Consider the following 16509-nt stretch of genomic DNA (forward strand, 5'->3'; position numbering starts at 1 on the left):
ACAGTCTGTCTTGTGGATAGTTATTTTTGGTCATTCTCAATCTTTGTGCATATACATATATCCGGTCTCTCTTATTTCTAGCCCCGGGAAGACTTTTTGACCGTTATTGAATGCTATCAGATCATATCGGGTACCTGAAGCTTAAGGTTAACTTCTTAATCAAATTGCTTTGTTTTTGGGGTTGTTTTTTTTGTTGCAATTCCTGGCAGACATTCTGCCTCGTACGGATAAAGGAAGACATCAGCAAGAATACGAATACAATTGGTGCCCATGGAGATGCCACCTTCTTGCTTAAAGTCCTATCTCCAAATTTCACATGTGTTTTATCAGTTCACTACAGATGACAGTTGATTGTATTTTTGACAAACTGTTATAACTGTAGCTATATCTATGACCACCACGCATCATGATAAATGCCCCATGAATCAAGGAATTAAGTTTTCCCAAGGGTTGTCCATGGGATGATGGTGTTCAAAGTTTCAAATCCACTGTTTTGTAATAATTGAAATTGTTTCTTTTCTTAAATTGAGAAAATGCAAGCAAATACTTTGCACGGTTGAGAATCTACGTGGCATCAAGAGAGTTTGCCCTTGATTGTGTAAAGGATTCGGTTAATCTTTGCGACAGGGATTTGGTTGTACATTTGCTAGACCCTGCGATATACTGATGTCTCTATATGTACAGATTTTATCGAGCTTTGAACACTAGTACAAACGTCTTCAGATTTTAGGCATCCAAATTTGGATCGTACTGGTGCGTGGTTTCGGTACATTTCTCCCTAAGTTAACATGCTGGTAGTATTTGATATGTCACTGATACTTTGATCAAACAATTCATGTAGTAATGCTTACATACAAAGGTGGTGTTATTTGGGCCTTGTTCAGTGGGAACACTTCCAACTTTTTATGTAGAGCAGCCAGACAGTGACAGCTGGTGAGGCAGAATGAACTTATTCCAATTGTATCCTTACTTTTTGTTTGTGCATTCTACCAATGAAAACGCCAGAGCATAATCAGTCTCGATATTCTGCCGAAATAGATACGAATGGGCGTAACGTTCAAAATAGCTGTGAAAATATATGGACGGATAATGACAGCCACTGATGAGACCAGGTGTTCGCGAAAGCATTGCCTGCCCAACCGGTAGCACCCGCTACTCGCACAATCTGCATAAAAAAGAGTTTCCTTATCTTGTTGAACCTACACAATATGTTAATTGTGTTCATTCTGAAAGACATACACCATCCTCATCCTTTCTACAGGCTCGTAAGTATTCTATCGTTTGATAATGATGATAAAGTAACTCAAGTGTGGAACGACGGACGCAGTCGTATCATGATAAACTGATCATGGTGTCTAGTCCCATATTAGCTCAGATTGTGATCCCTGGCCTGTCAGCACCATACTTTTCTTTTCTTTGTAGATGTTTTTTTTTCAAAATCATAGGATCAAAATAACAAAATATATAATTTTGAAAATGTTGGTTTCCTTTTAGCTATCCCTTAAATGTCAACACGGGATTATCAACAAGAAAACGTGGAATATGTTTCCTTGTGATCTACGTGGTTTGAAACATATCAATATGTAAAAATGATTAAACCCATCCCACAATGTATTCCACTCTCCAATAAAAGATAACCAGACAGACTACGTATTCAATTCTATACCACATTTCAGTTCCGATATCGTGTTAGTGTGTGACAGTAGGTCGACATGACTCATTCAGCGCCATGTACAGGCCGCCAATGTTCTGTTTGTACTGAATACATATCAAGTAGAATATAGGTAGGGAAAGTCAATTTCAATTTCCTTTTCACAATAACATTGTCACTGTACTAAACAAAATGATTGTTTTTCAACAAATGAAAGGGTACTCAGCTAATTATTTTGATAATTTAAAAATGGTGTTGCATCTGTCATCTCACAAAATTGTGTTTAGTCTTTCAACAACAACACGAATGACAAAACAAGATTCATAAGGCACTATAAAGCGATGTAATCCATGGAGTAATCCATCAAAGGACATCTTCCAATTAGCCCGTACACACAATAACACTAGCCCGTGATAAAAGGGCTTTAGGTGAACAATTGACTTCTCCAAAACTCAAAGGATTTGCTTGACTTTTTACAATCACAAAAAAGAACCATGTTCCATTCTGTAGAAACATTTGATTTTCAACTTTGTACATCAATATCCCACATGAAAAACTAAAGGAAAAGATTCATTCCTTGAACCATGGGGCTTTTGTTACAAAACACAGATACAGTTACGTATCTATATTTATAGGTTCAGGACAATTTGTGAAAAATAAAAGCAAAATTCCTTCTGAAGTTTGCTGAGAAAACAATATGTGAATTGACTTCCTAATTGATAACATCTACGTAAAATGTGGGGGTAGGAAATTTAAGCATCTCCATGGGCACCAATTGTGCTAACCTTCTTGCGCATCTTTTTTTTTATTCATACAAATCGGAATTTCTGTTCGGAATGTCAAATTCCAAACAAGGTATTTGTCCAAGAAGTTTAACTTAAGTTTCGGGTATATTGATGATTTGATATTGTTCAATAACAACTAAATAGCCAATTAACTTCAACTGATTTACCCACCTGAAATAGAAATAAGTAGACCAATGAGAGACCGCCTCATCTGTTACATATTTAGATCTATGCATAAAGAGTCTGAGTGAAAATGCACTCTCCACAAGACTGTATGACAAGACTGTAGTCAACTTTCCCTTCAAGTCGAGCAATATTCAAACAGCTCCAGCTTTTGGTATTTACATTTCACAAATTTTGAGGATTTGCACAGGATACGCTCACCTTTTACACGCTCATGATATAGTCGGAATCTTACAATCGACTCTGATTTCTATTGGAAATGGCAAGGGTTTTGTCGCTTTGTTGTTATTATTATCATTATTATTATTATTGATATTTTGTATGTTACTGTTCATCCATCGGGGTAATCATTACAATTTTGTTCGGTATATACATGTAGGTGTCACATACATTCATAAGGGAAACAATACCTTCTGTTGTTTTGTCAACATGACAAACTGGTGTTTCACAAAGATCTGTGAGGAAGTCCAGCACCACTACACATAGTGTTTCGCAGAAAAAAATTGATTGCTTTTTTACAAATGATATAAACATATTTATTCCCATAAAGTGGAGGGATTGGCAAACAAGCATATTTTGCTTATCTGAATGCCTCTCCAGAACATGATACATATACAAATAACAATGTATTGAAAGTGACATGAGAAATAGCATACATTGTATAATTGGCATTAAAGATAAGTACTGTTCTGTAAGTGTTTCATTACTGGACCATCTTCCATAACTACAGTTACATTATTATTTATATTAAGCACAACATTATTACAAATCATCCTGAACCTCTGAAGACAGATATGGAACTATATCTATGGTCACAACGGATCATGATAAATGTCCCATAGATCAAAGAATGACGTTTTTCCTCAAGTTTGTCCTGTGGAATATTGGTGTTTCAATTTGAAAAATGATTTATCTTACATAATTTGACTTTACTGAGATGGGCTTCACACATTGTACCCATGTTGGGAATCGAACCCGGGTCTTCGGCGTGACGAGCTAACGCTTTAACCACCAGGCTACCCAGCCGCCCCAACTAGCCAAGATCGACACTGCAGCTCATGCGATACGGTGCACATTACGTTGCCCAAACTTGTCCTTTCGATCACTACAAACTTTATGATACGGACCATCTGGATTTTTGGATGCTAGTAATAGTATGCTATATTTTGCAAGCAGAGTGACATATTACACGGCTTCGGTTATGAAGTTAGTGAACGTGGTGTTTTCAATTTCTGGAAAATAATTACTCGTGGTGATATTTCTGAATGAACAATGTTTGTTTTTTCTCTGGTACTGTTTGAACATTATAATAAGACATTAATTAAACACTTACCTCTATATATGCGAGGAAAACAGTATTTCGATGACCGAGCTTCTGCTTGTGTCGCATCGTCTGATCGAAGTGAAGCGCAAAACCATAGCGCCCAATGAGAAGCTGTCAATTAAGAGTAGCGTCCCTTGAAAATAATTTCCGAAATGCTAACTGACGTCGTAACAACGTTGGGCCAACGTGTGAAATCCGACCGCGACACTGCCAACCACTGCCAACGTAGGGCCAATGTAGGGCCAACGTAAAGCCAACGTCTGAATGCTACCTGGGAAGGTTTGACATGAGGTTTTCTATGTAATAAGATTAATATTTCTCACAGTAACGTATTTTTATTATATTCACGGGATGAAATTCCTAATGCCGAATATATAGAAGAGTAATGATTTGTTTTTCTGACAAAATCAAGTTGATTTTGATGAAAGATTCAAATTTCTTTGACCATCGCGAACCAAACTGTATGACGTCGCAACAACGTTCTAGAAACGTAGTTACTAAAATGTTTTCACAACGTAAATATGCAACGTTGGTATTACGTTGTGAAATAACGTTACACTGAGACGTAATTATAACGTTGTGACAACGTTATATCACACCGTTACCAATATACAACCTTACCACAACGTTGTGAAGACGTACGTGTAGTGTGTTTGATGGGATATTAGCAGATTTACTGATTTTGTTGAAACTGAAAGCGATATGTTAATTGTCTATTCCCAAAGGAATGTTTTCTATTTGAACACTCCGCCTTGGAGCGGATTTCCAAACATCTATTCAGCATAACATCACGCAAATCTTACAAAACGAAATTTTTATCTCCTAAATACATAATAGATGTTATCAAATGTATCAATGTGTGTGTTTAAACATACCTCGTTATCCAGCTAAACGGATGGCAGCGAGGTAGCCAAAAGCGTTCGCACGTCATGCTGAAGGATCAGTTTCGACTCTTCACATGGGAAAACCCGACCTCCTGCATTTCCACGTTTAGTTATACAATGAATGAAGATTGCAGTATCAACATATATATGTTTGGTAGTAATAAGAAGTCATAGCTTACACATTGTTTGTGACGGGTGCCTACAGTCGGGCAAGAAACTCTCACCTTTTCGCGAACAATTGGTATCATAACTATGTCTAGTGATTCATAAACATATGCTTTTGATATAGTCTGTATCGTACAATTGACCCTGCTTTTAGTAGAGCTTTCTTATCAGTATGGAAATGGTTTTGTTGCTTTTATTACGATGACACGAAAGACATGCGCCTTGGTTTATGGAATAATGCTACTCTATTATATCTATAGTTGTTAGTACTGCCCTGTTTGGCTTTATAGTACAAATGACTCCTATCAAACTTTAATACCATGCATTAAACGAGTTATGTATATGGGTATTCTGATATGCGTCCCCTAGCCGTTCCAGGATCCTAGTGTTTGCATTCAACTCGTATAAGATGCTTGATCTGTTCGAATGACTGATCATGTGAAGAGTTGCTCCCCTTAGACGTTTCAGTATCTGCGCCTTCCATAAATTTTACAGCCTGATATATATCACCTGAATCCATTTTGAACACGTTTTCACAAAATATATTTGACATTTGCTGTTTTTGTTCCTGGGGCTGTTGGCGTTTGTTCATCTCTTTTTAAGACATCAGAAAATTGTGTCTTTTGTTTCCTTGAACAATGATCATTTGAAGCCATGTAAACAGTGCTACACGTTCATGCTCGAAGCAGAACGCCCAACCTGCCACAGAATGTATCCTTGTGTGTATTCCTTGACAACCATGCCTAAGTTCTACCATCACCTTACACAAAACCGGCAAAACTCTTTCAGTAATCATAAGAATTCTCTTATGAAAGTCCATTGTCAATTTCTGACAAGTCAACTAGTTAACTAGTGATGATACAGGGTAATCAATAGTCGCTCTATATTTATACCTTGAATCAACATAGACATATTCGCTGTAGTTTCATTTCTCGAATGATTTCTCAGTTCTTAATCGTGGCTGTAAAATAATGTCAACTTGTGTTCCTTACAAGAGTATTTATCGACTTTTACCGGATATTAATGTGTAAGTAATTGTGTGCACTTTTCAAAAACCTTGTGCTTTCAACATTTCCGATACACTCACCTCCCGTCACCTGTGGTCTCACTTTACCTTCACCTGTGTTCTCACTTTACCTTCACCTGTGTTCTCACTTTACCTTCACCTGTGTTCTCACTTTACCGTCATCTGTATTCTCACTATACCTTCACCTGTGTTCTCACTTTACCTTCACCTGTGTTCTCACTATACCTTCACCTGTGTTCTCACTTTACCTTCACCTGTGTTCTCACTATACCTTCACCTGTGTTCTCACTTTACCTTCACCTGTGTTCTCACTTTACCTTCACCTGTATTCTCACTTTACCTTCACCTGTGTTCTCACTTTACCTTCACCTGTATTCTCACTTTAGCTTCACATGTGTTCTCACTATACCTTCACCTGTGTTCTCACTTTACCTTACCTGTATTATCTCTTTACCTTCACCTGTATAAAATGTGGCACTATGTTGGCTCAAAGTATTTTATATGTTCGTGGTAATTACATTTTTAGTTACCTTGTTTAGGTTCAGTTTTGTGGTTCATTTAATTTGTCTCAAGGTACTGCCCATACTCTGTCTGATTTGGACGTTGAAAGTGTGCTTTCTCAAAGGTCAATATTGATACTTTTGTGAAGCATTGGACAGCGACATGACGACGGCCTGTACATTATAGAGTCTGGACCATACAAGCCAGTGATTGATATTATGAGCAACGATTTACTCAGTCAGGTACATTGACACGCAATCAAACAAGATTTAATTCCAACCCAGACTCACTACATGTCTACATACAAATACTGGAATGGTTTTTTTTCCATTCATTCAAGGCAGCAGCCAGTCAATTTATCAAGCTGTGTCAACATTAGAAAACAACAATGTTTTGTAGACGACACCAAAAAAGTACATCCTGTTGAAATGTCTTTTGGATTGTTACATTATCATTACCGTTTTGTAGAAATGATTTACTTTTTCGACGGCAGACACACACATGTTGAAAACATCATTGGTATTATTCCTCGTGTATTCGTGCATACACCAAGGTGAGTATACATCCAAATCTTGGCACATGGATGGTGTGTTCTAGCGAGTGTTTTATGATCATAATACAATAACATGAAAAACATTTATCCCAGGAGAGAGCACAACATGACATGGAACATGATAGTGTGCACTCACGACTACAACATGGACTCTGTCATTATCAATGCCTGTCCAAAATCCTTTGGAAACAGGTGCTTGACTTTCAATATATTTTTCAGATATGTGATCTTGGAAAATATGTATAATTGGAATCAATAAGAGCGTAAAGTTACGTTTGTATAATTCCTCATACCCAACGTTTCTGAAACCTAGTAAGGGGCTAGGGGCACGGGTGGCCCAGTCGTCTAAGGCGCCGCGATTCGCTGTGCAGAGTTGTGTCACTTGAGCACGCCAGAAACCTTTGATTGTGGGTTCGAATCCCTGTTCTCCCCGAATATGTTTCTAGGTTTGTCAGCACCATACCCGTGCACGTGGGTTTCGCCGAAGGGCTAATCGTCTGAGACCTGCATAACTTCGGGCTCTCCCCCCACATTAAACTGACACGCCGCGATATAACTGGAATAAAAACCCAACTCACCCACTCACCATGTAAGGGGCTAAACTATTAGATCACAATCATATGACATGGGGGTGTTGCCATTCACGTGTGTATAGATTTCGTGATTGTAGGCCCCTTCTTTGATATGTCTGCTGGCGGTCAGGTAGCCTAGGGGTTAAAGCGTTCGCTCGTCACGCCGAAGACCTGGGTTCGATTCACGACATGGGTACAGTGTGTGAATCCCATTTCTAGTGTCCCCGAGGCCCCACCGTGATATTGCTTGAATATTGCTAAAAACGGCGTAAAACCATAGGTCAGCTTGATGTTAGACAGATTCTTCATGATTTTTCATGATCAAACGTCTCCGAAGAAGAAAAGGAAGAAGATAGATTTCTGGTAGATAGAAGACTGATAAACTTTGTAACAGATGGTTGCACATGGAACATTACATTTTCTCTACTACTTTTATAAAAGGACAAATTAACAAAAGTAAATGGTATTCATTTTCTGTTTCATAGCGGTTACATTTCGTACATAAACTAAACTAAACTAAACGATGACTATGTGGTTGTATTAAGTATCGAGTTTACTGTACATTAAGATTAGGGCTTAAACAGCAGAATTTACATAAAGCTCTAAGAAGATTTCCTTCACATACTGAAGTAAACAGATATTTTTCTGGTTCAAGTAATGATTCTTAGATGAGTAAACATCAAGGAAAGAAGAATTGGTGATTGTATAATGCTAGGTTTTTGGTTCTATATCTTTCCCTCGTTGTTTGAATATAACCTTGAAGCGTTTCATGTCGCAAACCTGAGACAACCACACATATGAAAACCCACTTGAAAACAATAATTGTGTTATGTAAGAAACCCAGTTATTTTGACCATTTTCGTCAAATGCTTTTAACAGATATAAAACTGGTGAGAAGTTAGCAGCTGAAGTTTGCGTTTGATGCTTGATGGCAGATCGATCACTATGTTTATAAAGTGTTTTTAACATCTTCCGATATGGCTTTGTTTCCTCGTAATAGATTTTATAATAACAGAGAAGTATGAGTCAACAGAGCCTGTGTCTGCTTGACATTACCGGCCTTGAGTAGGATGGGATAGGTCAGGTCGTCTCGTACTGGATCTGTCACGCGTTATTTCAATATTTCACAGCACACACAAGCAGTCTGACACAACAATCGCCAAAGTTCTCTCTCTCTCTCTCTCTCTCTCTCTCTCTCTCTCTCTCTCTCTCTCTCTCTCTCTCTCTCTCTCTCTCTCTCTCTCTCTCTCCATGCATACATACACATACACACACACTCTCTCTCACACTCACACACCTACCTACCTACCTACCTACCTACCTACCTACCTACCTACCTACCTACCTACCTACCTACCTACACCCATACATACATACATACATACATACATACAAACATACATACATACATACATACATACATACATACATACATACATACATACATACATACATACATACATACATACATATTCCCCCAGCCGATAGACATTCGTAAAACCGTTTTGTATCACGGTATCTATGGGTAATGTTTATGTGTGTTTAGAACATATAATGTGTTTCAAATTGATCAGGATCCAATACAAATATTACAATCGACCTTACTCTCGTCGGGATTGCACCTACTTCAAAACATGAAAATGACTTCTTATGATATTCAGAGGCCATTCAATAGTTCTAAGTATAACTCACACGATCCATAAATGTACACAATGTGCCACTATCTCCACATCCGTTTCAGTTTAACCGCTATAGATTGTTAGGAAGGTACTGATTTTACCCTAATCGTAAGAACACGTATGGCCCTCAACCAGAAGAGCAAGTACTTCGATGCACTTCAGATTTCACGATATCCGTACGGTACACTCCAAAAGGCATCTCGTAATGATTCGGAGAAATATTTAGCTTGTGCCGGAAACATCTCAGCGCCTAAAACTTTAGATTCTAAAATTGTATATATTTGAAAGACGGTTAGACATTTAAATAAACACTTGGGTGTTCTGTTACATTCGTCTTTAGGATAGCCTGACTTTAATATGATGTCGGTATTGACGAGATGATAAGGTGGGATAAATATATAACATGAAACGGCTTTTTCATACTTTCATCATTCAATCATATAGCATAATTATTTTATCTCAACCGGATTGTTCAGACCAACAGTGCAACTCTCTTTCTGTTGGTAGGTTTTTGTGAAACAGAATACTTGGAATAACCTCTTGCATTTCAGTATACATGTCTTGTCATACCGAATATAGCAACACGCAATCCGGTTACTCGGCTTATCAATCATCATATCAGCATCTCATTTAGCGAGATTGGTGGTGCATGCAGTGGAAAACCCTATCACCGAAGTAGTAGTTGGTGGGTGTATAGGTAATAGACCTTCTGCTCGGTGACATCACCATGCGGCATCGTCGTAGGACCACTGATGAGCCTTGGCATATTGAATAACCGTCTGATAATGGTTACCATTCCTAATATCTGCTCTCTTCTCATGCCCATAACATCTGCCACAATCTCGCGTTTGTCACCGAAAGCTGACATGTGTCTTAGAAAATCGCAGTATCCTAGTACATATGGTGCCATGGTCTATCGCTTCTGATGTCACACTTCGGGACGAAAACTTGAATATGTGTAAGCAGAATGAATAAATTTTAGTTCTTTCAAGACGTAACAAAAAAAACAGGACTCTATGCCAACAGTTGATTTATTAAAAATACATTTGAAGGTAAACAACATCTGAAATAATGACGAATAAAGTTTGACACATATTTATCATTCTGAAGTTTATCACGTGTAAAGGAAGATGAAATATATTTATATATCTGTCCTTCTACAGCAAATAATATAAACAACAAAATATGCAGACACTTGAGTAATACTGTTGTAGTATTTGTATGTCATACTTCGATGTTCCAGAAGGTTTCCTTAGAAATGTCACAAAGTTTGGATCATAACAACCAGGTGGGTGTATAAAATCACAAACATGATTCGTCCTGTTTTGTAACGCCTCGGCTCTTTCCACTACGTCTCGATTGTGTGGCGTCACCTCTACCTGCAGAGTACTATCTCTCTGTTTTGACGAGGGCGCTTGTTTCGCTTCGAAGGGTTTCATCTTTGATCTGCGACGACCTTTCTTTGGTGTAGGTTGGAATGTCTGCCGCGTCAGGAACGTATAATTTCTATTCTATTGTTGTTAGTCTGGGAAAGGATAATGTCGAAGGAGAAGTGATATGTTCACGTCTGTATCTGGTATAACCTCAGAACAAGTTCATAGTTTATTATATGAGTTTGGAATAGTTGTTGTTAGACCACTCCCACTCGTCGAACTTCATGTACTGCTCATGTCCCCAGAGGTGACCTAGTAAACTGGATTCACACACAGATTTGTCTTTTGAATGTTACAACGTCCTCTTTCAGAAATGAGTGGTTAGAAGGGTTAACATTCCTTATTCACCCCAATCAGTTGGTTACTGCTTCCTTCGTACATAAGGAATTTCCCCATCTAAAGGAAAATTCATTGGTTGTTAACGAATTGCAATGGTGCATTAGAACAATAGAACGCTCATTTTAATTTCTGACGTCAACAAAACACTCACCTATATGCTTCAGAATGTTGAAAAAAGAGAAATTGTCTACCACAAAAATTCATTGTTGCAAGGCGTTTTTCTATTAAAAAAAACAACTATCCAGGCTCACAGTTTTAATTGATCTGGTTTTGCAGCTGTAACTGAAATAATATATATTTATATCCAGACAAAATCCCATCTCGTACAGTTCATTTTACAGAACTGGGCATCAAGGGGTAACTATTTGTGATTTTGTCCTTCATGTGTACGAATTATCCAGTGCTTTAGAACACTTTGAGTTGGTACTTAACTAATTTAAGAAAGCTCCAGTAGAGTTTTCCTTTTCCAATATTTCTGAGAAGGATGCGATTTACCCTAACCAATGCAATCACTTGCTTGATGTATTCTCTTCATATTCGCGGAATGTCTGGTCCCCATTCACAAATATTCCAGCTATATGGCAGCGGTCGGTAAACAAGCGACTGGGGACCAGGCAATCCAGGGAATGACATAATAAACATCGATGTATGCAATTGGGCGTGGTGTGATTAACGTGGAGGCTCCTTATGAAAGTGATGTTCACTTTAGCAAACATTTATTTGTCTGATGATCATCTTGTGAAGCATGTCAAGACGCATTTAGCAATATTCCAGCAATATCACGGCAGGGGACACCAGAAATGGGCTTCACACATTGTACCCATGTCGGGAATCGAACCCTTGAACCACTAGGCAACCCGACCGCCCCTCAAGACTCATGATGAAAACAAGGCATTCCACATTTTCTTAAACGAGCCAATGATGTGGGACATAATCGCAATGTCTATATTGACTGTGTTGATTGTTCTGTACTGCTGGACGCGACAGATATGAGTGTCAACCGAGCAAAGTGCCATATCAAATCGTCCCAGACTCAGTATTTTCAGGGAGAGGCTATCAGATCGCACACAGCATCGAGTTTATATACAGTGTGTTGTAAAGGCCAGCAACCCCGTGGTGTCCTTCGCTTGGATAATGTTGGCTGGCCTGAAAACTAAAAAAAATGGCTTTCTGTATGCTGCTCAGGAGTAGTCACTCCCCACCCGAAATCGTCAATGTGTGATTATGCATGAAAATGTAAATATGAAATGTAGGTTATGCAATGAATTTAATGAGACTGTCCAACACATTGTCAATGGATGCCCGGCTTTGGCACAAAGACAGTATCTTAAGTGGGACGTTGGAGTAGCTCGATCCTTTTATTACTGTCTTCGCCAGGCTTGTGGTTTGGACACAGAGGCCAGTCCATGGTACGACCCAGAATATGTTGAGGGCGTCATGGAAAATGATAAATGCAAAATCCTTTGGAATAGTCCCGTACACAGCCTCAGACTTATCCTGGCAAACAAACGTGGTATTGTCCTTTTTGATAAATCCAATGAAATCATTTATAATAATGAATTTTCTGTCCTTGTTGACACTAATGTGATTGACAAGGTTCAGGAAAAACTTGGCAAATATACGGACCTCACTTTCGAAATGTCACACTTGCATCCTAAGTACCAAGTTGTCCGACTCCCCATTGTTCTCGGTGCCTTAGGTTTGGCATCTACCAATCTGTTTACTGCCAGGAACACATCCCTTCTGACAATCTGGGTAATGCGGAAGGCTGACGTGTGCCAGGTTCACCCGAAACCTCTTTACTGCATTTTCATTTTGATCTGTACAGAATGATAATTAAAACAACAAAACTCTTTGCATATTCATGAGAAATCTCTGCTAAAAGCAGAGTCGATTGTACGATTCAGACTATTTCATGAACATGTGTTTATGAATTCACTATCAAATATAGATGATACCAGGTGTTGGTTAAAAGGTAAGTGTATCCTGCCCCACCGATGACGACGGTCAGAAATACATGCAAAGGAAAGTGAAGTGTTCACCTGAAAAGCACGGGAACTTATGGTACAAGTCAAAATAGGGATTTGCATCGGACATCATTCTTGCCATCATAAAACTTTTTGAAAAGCTCACTGAGACCTCGAATGTTGTAATCTTGATCAAACACCTTCTGAACACGTGTCAAAGGCTGTTTTTGAAATCTTGGTAGAAAGAGCGTGCTCGTATAGGTCAAATGTTGAGAAATGTAGACCTGAAGAGTTGGAGCTGCATGGATATTGCTCGACATAAAGGGTAAAGTTGAGTATTGTTGAAAAGTAAAGTTGAAGTCATCCCTCATTCAGTTTTGTGGAAAGTGTTTTGTCATTCTGAATCTGTATGCAAAGAGATCTAAATATGAAACAATTGAAGCAGTCTCACTGGTCCCCTGTATGTCTAGTTCCGGTTGGTAAGTTAGTGGAAGGGAATTGGCTTTTGGTGGTTATTGAATGATATCAGATCATTGATTGATTCCTGAAGCTTAAGTTAAACTTCTTGGCCAGAATACCGTGTCTTCACTTTGCAAAACTGTGCAGAAAAATCTGTTTCATATGCATAAAGAAACAGATCAGGTTGGTTGGTTGGTTTGTTGTTTAACGCCGCACTCAGCAATATTCCAGCTATATGACGGCGGTCTCTAAATAATCGAGTCTGGACCAGACAATCCAGTAAGAAATTAATATCATGAGCATCGACGCACGCAATTGGGATCGATGACATGCATCAACCAAGTCAGCGAGCCTGGTCAACCGATCCCGTTAGTGGCCTTTTACAACAAGCATAGTCACCTTTTACGGTAAGCATGGGTTGCTTAGAACCTATTCTACCCCAGAATCTCACGACTAGAAACAGATCAGGAAGAAGCGGAGCACAGTTGGTGCCAATGGTGATGCCTACTTTCTCATCAAACTTGTAAGTGGAAAATATGACGCTGTGGTCCGCCGAAAAGTCGACGTCGGCATGTTGCAATCGACATCCTGCGACTTCACTAAGTGCCTTTACTTTTTACTATTTTAGCAGACATTTCTAATGATTATTGAAATGTTTCTGTCGCTTTTATTTACTGTTTCACAAAGTCTCTTTGAAGGAGATAGGACGAATGTACATATTTGCATTCAATAAGTGTGCGCGTTTTGACAGAAATATCGTATTTGATGCTTCGAGGCATCTATTGACGTAACTTCGCAAAGATGCGGACAGTATTTGTCATGATAACCTTGATTTATACATCGTAAAACAGATATAAGCGCGTGTTGCCGTTTGCCTGGTTTAAAAACGTTGTTAAAAAGGATTTCATGACAGCTTTGATGGTTAAGGTTGCGATGCGAATATTGTTTGTATTTCATATGCAGTTTGACTGCTTTTTGATTCAACATTTCTTCATGTACTTGTCTGTATTCTGGTAACCAGGCGATTTGGTTGTCATCAAAGCACGACACATGTAAGGGATGCCGGGTGCATGAGTATTTTAGGGGACTTTCTGTCATACAGGTTTTGATAACAGAGCGCATTCGCGTACGTCAGTTAGTGTGGGATGGGCGGTTAGTCCCTGTGGTCTGAAAACAGCTTTCCCCAATTAGCAAAGGTATTCTGGCCAAGAAGTTTAACTTAAGCTTCAGGAATCAATCAATGATCTGATATCATTCAATAACCACCAAAAAGTCAACTCCCTTCCACTGACTTACCTACCGGAACTAGAAATACAGGGGACCAGTGAGACCGCTGCAACTGTTTCATATTTAGATCTATGCACACAGATTCAGAGTGACAAATCCGATTGATGTTTAAAGCCAATGCGAATCCTTTCCATATCCCCGTGAGGAATTCGGGTTAGAATATGTCCCTTACAACTGAAGTTTGTCGTAAGTGTCGTCCACATGGATCGGGTGGTCAGACTTGGTGACAAGGTTGAAGGCGTGTATCGTTGCGCACAATATCAATCAAAGGATTGTCTGGTCCAGACCCGGATTATCTACAGCCAGATGTTACATAGCTGGAATGCTGCTGAGTGGGGCGTTAAACAATAAACAAGTAACCAAACTATTTCATACACATTTAAAGCCATAATGTGTAACATTCTTGTGACGACATAAACGAATGAATCACAGAAACCGTTGTGTATCAAAACGAATTTTATTGCGGAAACCTTGCTCAGATGAAACCTGTCACACACCACAGATCCGCCGTCATGGCAATCTGTGTCCTTATATTTTGTTAGGGACAGACCATATGTTTTTCCTTTTGGTTTAAAGGAGATTTATGAAGCATATTAATACAAGCATCTTGGAAGAAAAACTTCTCAAGGCAACATTAGTGACAACAAACGTTAAAACCTACTTGTATTCCGGAACCTACCAAGAGGTAATCGGTAGAGTTGTCATCAGGGGACGTGACGTCATAGTGGAGAGTTCACTTGCAGACGGGGCTGTCGGGTAGCCTAGTGGTTAAAGCGTTCGCTCGTCACGCCGAAGACCCGGGTTCGAATCCCGACATGGGTACAATATGTGAAGCCCATTTCTGGTGTCCCCCGCCGTGATATTGCTAGAATATTGCTTAAAGCGGCGTAAAACCAAACTCACTCACTCACTCACTTGCAGACGATCACTGTTTCTGTATAGTGTTTACTGGCGTTTGCCATGGCATCACTGACAATGCCATCGATGAAAACGTTGGATTTTCGCTAATGACCCAACGTCTATATCGATATGAGTCAGAGGTTAGTCAACAGTTAGAACACAATTTGGTATTAAACTCTATCCTGACATTTCTACATAAAATGGATATTTATCAATAAAAAAAAATATCGTGAGACAATTATTCTTTGGTAAAATGTGCCAGGTATCGTGTGACGCTTCGCATTGTCAAAACAATGTTAGTTGTGTTGTCTTTATGCCAAACGATTAGCATAGGGCTATTTTAGCTAAATTTGTTTTCTATCCAAATGAATGTTATGTGTTAAAATCATATTGTCTGGTGATGGTTGGTTCAGTTAATACTGCCGTGTAAACTGTTTTAATGATATGTACTTCATTGATCATTAGAGGGATATCAGTGGCAGGCATGTACCTCACTACATGCACAGTGACTCTACTCGTCTTGTCAAAAACTCATCCATCATTACATCATGGACTACCATATATCAGAGAGCATCTTCCCGAGGCAAAGGAGTTAACTGACTATGAAAGTCCAGTTTCCACCCTTGCCGAACTAGACTGGTATTATGGACATTTTGGCTGGACTAACGAGTCTATGCATAGTCCAATCAAAATCGCGCACCGAAATCGAAATCCGGTTCGTAAACTGTCGTGCAGATTTCGATCGACTGCAGTATTTGCAAAGCATGTGCACTGCCAACTCGTTGTCAACAGATTATTCC

The sequence above is a fragment of the Haliotis cracherodii genome, unplaced genomic scaffold (genome assembly GCF_022045235.1).
Source record: "Haliotis cracherodii isolate W230 unplaced genomic scaffold, xgHalCrac1.p SCAF_20, whole genome shotgun sequence".
In the NCBI taxonomy this organism is placed as follows: Eukaryota; Metazoa; Mollusca; class Gastropoda; order Lepetellida; family Haliotidae; genus Haliotis; species Haliotis cracherodii.